Source organism: Tamandua tetradactyla, chromosome 7 (assembly GCF_023851605.1).
Source record: "Tamandua tetradactyla isolate mTamTet1 chromosome 7, mTamTet1.pri, whole genome shotgun sequence".
Classification (NCBI taxonomy): Eukaryota; Metazoa; Chordata; class Mammalia; order Pilosa; family Myrmecophagidae; genus Tamandua; species Tamandua tetradactyla.
This window is the reverse complement of record NC_135333.1, coordinates 27,303,428-27,310,798: the sequence shown is the minus strand read 5'-3', so window position 1 is coordinate 27,310,798 and position 7,371 is coordinate 27,303,428. Positions and strand designations below refer to the sequence as shown.

The window sequence follows — 7,371 nt, the reverse complement described above, 5'->3', positions numbered from 1 at the left end:
CCGTAACTCGCCCAATAGTACCTTCCAAAGGTCCTATGACTGAGCTGGGAATTCTTAAACTCAGACCCCAGCTATGAATCCCCTGTAATTGTAAGAACCAGCTGTACCCCAGCCTGAGTCTTCAAGAGAAATCACAAAAGATGAGATACATTCCAATGTATGAGCCCATTGACCACAGATTTTCTATGCAAGACTCTTATTGACCACAGATAGGCATAGAAACATGTGTGCACAAACATTCACAGTTGTACATATCACTCAATCCAGGAGAAATACATGCCACAGACAAATCCCTCCATGAGGGACTAAGGAGTTAAGTTCTGACAAGGCAGAGTTAGTGCTGCATGAGACAGTCTGAGAGGGGTTCACGAGAAGAGGAAAGAAATTACAAAATGAGCAGCCCCCTATATGCAAATTTCCATTCTAAGGAGTCTATGAAACCGTGTCTTGCAAGAAGAGATTTCAGGCCATACTTTTAATTCGACCTTCCTTCCAGTCTAAGGACATTTCAGTCTAATAAGAAGGTCCTAGTGAACATCTGTTCTCTAGGAGAAAAAAAGTGGCCATAAAAATGACTTTACTTGTTAATTATTTCCCTCAGTCACTTACTCATTTGCCCATTTATTCGGCATACATTGATTGGGCTTGCAGTGACTTCTAATTGCATCAGTTTTCTCAATTGTCAAATGGGGGTTCTATCAGAACCTAATTTAGTGGGTTGTTATAAAGATTAAATTATAGAACATACACAAAACTTTCAATAGAGTGGGTGCCTAATAAGTGGGAGCCATTATTTGGGGTGGTGTGCAGCAGGCTGTGTGTGGACACTGGAGCTACAGAGATATCACCCACTCCCTTCTCTGACGGGGCTCATGGTCTTAGAGGAGAGGGCAGCAAGTATTGGTAGAAGCATGTTCTACCTACAGTGGCAGTGCAAGCAGAGGGAGTGACTAATTTTGCATGGGGAGGCAGAGCAGTTTTCAGAGAAGAGGGAAATTTATATGGGATTTTGAAGGATGCATAAGAATTCACCACATGAAGAGAAGGAAAAATTTTTCCTGCAGAAGGACCAACAAGCATCAAAACACAGAGGCAATAAAAAAATCTGCCTTGCCTCTCTGTCTTTTTCTAAGGCTGAGGTCCTAGACAGACCTGCTCAATAACTATAACCATGTGTCATGATCCAGATCCAGTTCTCAGGATTCCATCAGTCCAAACAGGGCTTTGCTAGTTGCCCTTAGAGTGTAGATGATATGGCCTGAACCAGAACCATGCCCAGCTGAGCTTTGAACTTGTTGCGATGTTGATCATATGCTGTTGATCATGAGTCTACCAGCCTGAACTCCCTGGTAGACTCATGACAAAGGTCCCCTCTGTCCTCCAAGGTCTACCAAGGAATAGAACCTTCACACATGTTCTGAAATTTGATCTGCAAAAGAATACCTGGCATCGGATATGCACAATCTAGGGACCAGAGGGGAAAGTTGCTTTACCAGAGTCCCCAGTAGTAAAAGGTAGAGGCAAAATCAGAATGTAGATCAGTCTTCTTATAAAGCCACAGTACTGGTAATTACTCCTACATTAAACTCCTAGAACTCACCCCACTTCACAGTCCCTTCATTTCTCCTTCCTGGGGGCCCTGACCTCTCGTTCTTTAAACACCTACCACGTGCTGGGGACTCCTATAGATGCTTGGACACAACATGAACCAAACAAAATCCTTGCTGCTGTGGAACTAACTTTCTAATAGGGATGGCAGATGACAGCCAAGTCTGTACCTACAGGGAGTTAAAATTCTGGCAAGGCATAGTTAGTGCTAAACACCAGGAGGGATACAAATGTGGTGTGTGACAGCAGAGAAGAGAAAAGGGGCAACCCACTTTAGTTATCAGGGAAGACCTGAAAGATGAGGAGGGACAGTTTCCTCCCAGCTCAGTGCTGCCTGCTGGAGGCTTTGGCTGGAGCAGCCTTGGGCTGTATGTTTTAGGAAACCCGGCTCTGCACACAGGGTGCATGTCCCTTCCCCACCCCAGCAATTTGCATTGCTGTCTCATACCTTCCTGCCTCTGCCTTCCATGGCCTCCTTGACTCTTATCTCCTGGATCACTTCTTCTCTGTCCAGCACAATTCTGGGGAGCTTCCTTTGACTCCCTGTCTCCATGCCAGCCAGTTTGGTCCTTCTCGGGTTGCAGAGGACCACACCAAACACAGCTATTGGATAGTGGTGACATGGTACAGGGATCATTGTCTTGTTTGTCTCCCCACCGGCCTTTGAACATCTTGGGGGCAGAAATGGTGCTGGGTTTGCTGATGTTGCCCACCCTTTACCTGCTCACATAGTAGGTGCTTAACAAACATCTGTGCCAAGAAAGGACAAGTGACTTAGCTCCTTGAGGGCAGGACCATGTCTGCCAACACTTTGGTCCCTTCCCAGCCTACCCTCCTGTGGTGCCCTGTGCAGACCGAGAGACCCATAAATTCTTATGGAATAAATGATTATTTTAGTTACTCAGTGAGTCACCACAGGGTTCCTTTAAATAGCATTTAAATGTTCAGTTATAAATAATTAACTGTGTCATCAGGAAGCATGGAGAAAGGAGACATGTAGAGTGAGGGGGGTGGCTGGCAGAAAAACTGTAAGCTGCAAGGCTAGGCAGGGCAGTGGAGAGGAAAGAATGAATGACCTAAGGCCTGATGACCCAGGTATCAGATCCTAACTAGCTGCATGGCCTCGATTTCTCACAGCCAACAGGATAGTATTTTTGCTTTAACTGGTTTTCAGCGTGATAGTGAGGATCAGGTTCATTCAGCAATCTTCTAGGACTGAGGGTACAATTAAGCAAGTGGCAGATGAGCGCCAGCCTTCAAGGAGCTTATGATCAAATGACTTGATTGTTGTAGACTTTACATTGGTGGCTTCCGAGGAGCTCACTTCTTGCTACTCACACCTCTGCTCATGGGGACTCTGGGCTTGCTTTGGCCAGTGGGACATTGTCAAGCATAAATACAAACGAAGAACTGATGCATGTTCGACCGCTGGGGCTTGTGCTCCTGGAATGTGTGCTCTGGGAAGTCTCGTCATGTCTCGTGAATGACGAGACGCCACGTGGAGAGAGAGTCCTGGAGAGTAAGAGGTGATTCTTGATGTTCCAGCTCAGTCCTCAGCTTTGCTCCCAGATGAAGCCACCAGGGGAATGCAGCTGCATGAGTGGCGTCAGCTCTCCCACGTGGAGCGGAACCGTCCAGCTAAGCCCTGTCAACGACAGACGCCTGAGAAGCAATAAACTGTGGTTGTTTTAAGCACCGGGTTTGCAATTGATAACTGACACAGAAATGTAAATAAAAATGCATCATACAAATATAAACTGCCGTGCTATTGCTAGCTCAAAGATTCATTTCTAGAAGAAGCTACAGGACTCGGGAAAGTGGAATAAATGTATGCTAGTGGGGATATATCACACTAAAAATTTTCATTTACTTATGAAAGCTTATAATGTACAACTGAACTCACTAATAATAATAATATTAGTTCCCATTTATTGAGATTTTTTTCTACGTGCCAGACACTGTGCTAAGTGATTTACATGGATCATCTCATGTAATCCTCAACATAACACTACACACTAGCACTGGACTGGTACATACATATATGTTTTACTTTTTTGGGGGGGTGCATGGTCTGGGAATTGAGCCCAGGCCTCCTGCATGGAAGGTGAGCATTCTACCACTGAACCACCTGCACACCCTTCTATTTTTTATGTATGAAGAAACTGAAGCAGGGAAAGGTTGAGTAACTTGCCTGCTGACATTCAGCTAGGTGATGGTGGAGCTGGTATGCAAATACTAGCAGACATCTCTATACCTTTGCAACTCAAAAGTGTGGGTCATGGAGCAGCAGCATGGGCTATGCCTAAGAACTTGCTAGAAATGCAGAGACTCACCCCCAGCCCAGATCCAAGGAATCAGAATCCGCATATTCATGAGATCCCCAGGTGGTGTGCAAGCCTGGGACAGTTTGGGAAGTCGCAGCTTCTGCCTGGAACTTCTGCCTGGCTCAAGCTTCCAGCTCGTCCTTACACTCATTGCATTTTTTTTTTCTGACTTTTTGTACATTTATTATTCCCCCGAGGGGGTGCACCGTTCCTGGAAGTACTGCAATACCAGGTCGATGTGTGGAGTGGACGGAGCAAGCTCCTATTCCATCTCCCAGCTCCAAAAATCCATTTAATATATTGTCCTCGGATAGGGGACGTATCAGATATTAAACTGATAAGAACAGATACTGCACTTGATCTTAGCCAAAAGGCTGAGAAGTGATCACTCATTGCATTTTGACTGCATTTTGATGGCTACCGGCCTGAGGGAGCAGCTGTGCTTCCTGAGGGCCCAGAGTGGAACTTATTCCACGCTGCAGTCAGCAAAGCTGGGCTTTCCCAGGAGGAGACAGGTGAGGCAAGGAAACAACACAGTGCTCGACAGACCTGGGTGTGCAGCCAGCTCTTCCACCTGCTGACTGTGGTCATGAGCAAATCACTTCACTTCTTAGCACCTTGACTTCCTCATTTGGAAAGTGGGTATGGAGATACCATCTTCTGCCTCAGCTTCCCCTATTCCAGCCACCCGAGGAACCATTATGTTCTTGTGTTCTGGTGGGGAGATTTGGCATCTATGCCTTTAAAGATAAGATTCACGGAGAGTATTTGTTGCGTCAGGTAGTACAGGTAGTAAGGGCCCCGGCCACTTGGTCACTGCCCCTTCCCTAATGTGTGAAATGGGGGTTTTGGCTTCCATCAGCACAATTGAACCATTTGTGGTTTGGCATTTCACAGCTCCAACAGGGATACTGGTGATTTCTGTGTGTGCATGCACGTCTCGGGAAGGGGAAGGAGATTTCCGTGTGTGCATGCAGGTCTCGGGAAGGGGAAGGAGAAGAGGACACCTGGATACTTTACGAATTTTGTCCTCAATTTTGAGGGTTAAAGCTTATATCCTTTCCCCAGGGCAGCTGGGTTGATCTGGAGGTGATTTGCCTGTCACCCAGGAATTCTTCTTTGCAAGAAATGGTTTTGGCCATTTTGACTTTTGGTTTCTCGAGTGCTGGGAATGCACAATTTGAGGGGAAAATAAGTAAAGGTACTTTGAAAGGCACATTAATAGGGGAGATGCTTTTTGGACTAAGGTTGGGATACTCTCTGGGCCCCTAAAGTCCCAGCAGGAGCCCCCCACTCAAACCACTGCACACAGAAGGCAGAGTCCCTGCTTCTTGCCCTGGCTGGCCTCGGTCCGGCTCACCTTCCATGTCTCGGACCTTCCCAGAGGATGCACATGGAGCAGGCCCGAGTGGTGCCCTGGGGATTAGAGCATTTGGCTTTATGTGCTCACACTTAGGAAGAAATTTGTCTGGCTGTCTAGCAAGGCAGACTAGCACTCAGGGACATGGATTTTCGGTTTGAATGCCATACTTGTGTTCTCCATCATCCTTTAGGCCTGATCCACCCCAACGCCCCCAATAGCAGCTTCCCTTTAGGCATGGCCATGAAAACCTCCCTCCCTGTGAAGCAGCCTGGGCTCTGAGAGGCATGCGCTTATTGTAGAAGAGATACCGCCATCAGCATTTAATCCTGGGCATTCAAGGATGTGAGCAACGAGGCTTTCTGCTCTAAACTGCTCGATGAGTGCAGCTCCTGGAAAACCGGGGGACCACGGGGCTGTGCCTGCTGGAGAGTGGGAGGCGACTGGAGTGGTGCTTTGTTGTTTCAGACTTGATCGTGTACAAGGCCTGTTCAAGGTACTCTACACACACGACATTGTTCAATTCTCACCCCAGTTCAAAGAGGACATTATTATCCTTGTGTTGCTGCTGATGAAACAGTCACAGAGAGATTAAATAACCTGCTCAAGGTAACATAACTACTAAATAGTGAAGCCAGGATTTGAAAGCACGTCTGTCTGACTTCTGGCGCCTTACTCTGCGAATGTGATCACTAGGACTCTGGAATCATCAACACATAGAATCTGAGCGTGGAAGGGCTCTTTGAGTTTGCTCAGACCACTTCTTCCCTGAATACAGGAAACTCACTGATGTCCACGTAGTGGCCATACAACTCCACGAGCATAATTCTAGTGTGACAGGGAGCTCACTACCTCACAAAACAGCTGGCTGCTTTGATACACAACTCTATGCTTGCAAAGTTCTTTCCATAGGGCTGAATCTCCCTTCCTGGGACGTCCTTCTAGGGCCCTATCTCTGTCCCTGGAGTCTCAAGAGACCCACCCATCCCTCCTCTACGCACAGCCATTTGGAGGCTGAGCCCTCCCCTATCTTTGCTCCTGGCGATCCAGCCTTGTTCTTGCATCCCTGTCTGTGCCATTGTAGATAAAGGAGTGCAGCTGACATTGTCCCTGCCCACAAAGGGCTGACTCATCCGAGGGAGTGGACTGAACACTGGGGCTGAAAACAGCATTTCCAAGAAGCAGGGACCAGAACCAGCCTGGCAGGGAAACACTGTATTTAAATAGTGAAACCCTCATTTATTCTGTCTGCCTAATGGTGCACAGCTAGTCAGTGACAAAGGGGGGCTGAGATCCAGGTGGGTTTGCCTCTGACGCTTGCTCACCATCCCCTCTATCATACCACTTCCTGCAGGCTTGTCTAGAGTGTTGCCTCCAATAACCACCCCTGCTGTCCCTTGCCAGGAGGTGCTGGCACTGCCGACCCCAGACTCCTTGCCAACCTCCCTTGATCACCCAGGAGAAAACCTACTGTGCCCATCTGCTTTCCCAGGTAGGCTACATATAGGACAAAAGAACCCTCCTGCGTCCTGCCTGGCCCCTGAGAACTTGCCTGTTGGAGTTTTATCCTGGCAGGAGGCGGAGGTGGGGAGTGTAACTAACCTGCTGTGTGACCTTGGGCAAACTCTTTCCCTCTCTGGGCCCTGTTCCTCCTGGGTGGAATGTGGGCTTCAGTCTCCATCAATTCTGGCTGCCAGCTAGAATTGCTTACAAAATGCCAATGGCTAGACTCCAGCCCTGGAGACTGTGATTCAGTTGATCTGGGCAGAGTTTCTGGTCGGAGAACTGGGCATTTGTGCTTTTTCAGAGCTCCCAGGGGATTACGACGTGTAACCAGGCTGGTGATAGTTTTCTTTTCTTTTTTTGGATTTGTGAAAAGATTTAGAGTTTATTCAATTTCACATCTGTTGTCTCATTTGATCTCCACCAGGGGAGGTAGGTGGGATAGGGATCTGATGGCTACTCCTGAGAGTACTGGTGCTCGGAGACATTAAGGAACTCACCCAGGGTCACACACAAGGAAGACAATCAAACCAGGGCATAAAAATTGAATTTCTGATTCCAAATTCTGGGCTCAGA

The 7,371-nt window shown here is 47.5% G+C and overlaps 1 non-coding gene across 1 annotated transcript; it reads right to left on the bottom strand.

Moving 5' to 3' along the window:
• Positions 1–4,127: 4,127 nt before the first annotated feature.
• Positions 4,128–4,318, bottom strand: LOC143643048 (U2 spliceosomal RNA). Its single transcript, XR_013156089.1, has one exon. It is a non-coding gene; the product is annotated as a U2 spliceosomal RNA (small nuclear RNA).
• Positions 4,319–7,371: the final 3,053 nt, after the last annotated feature.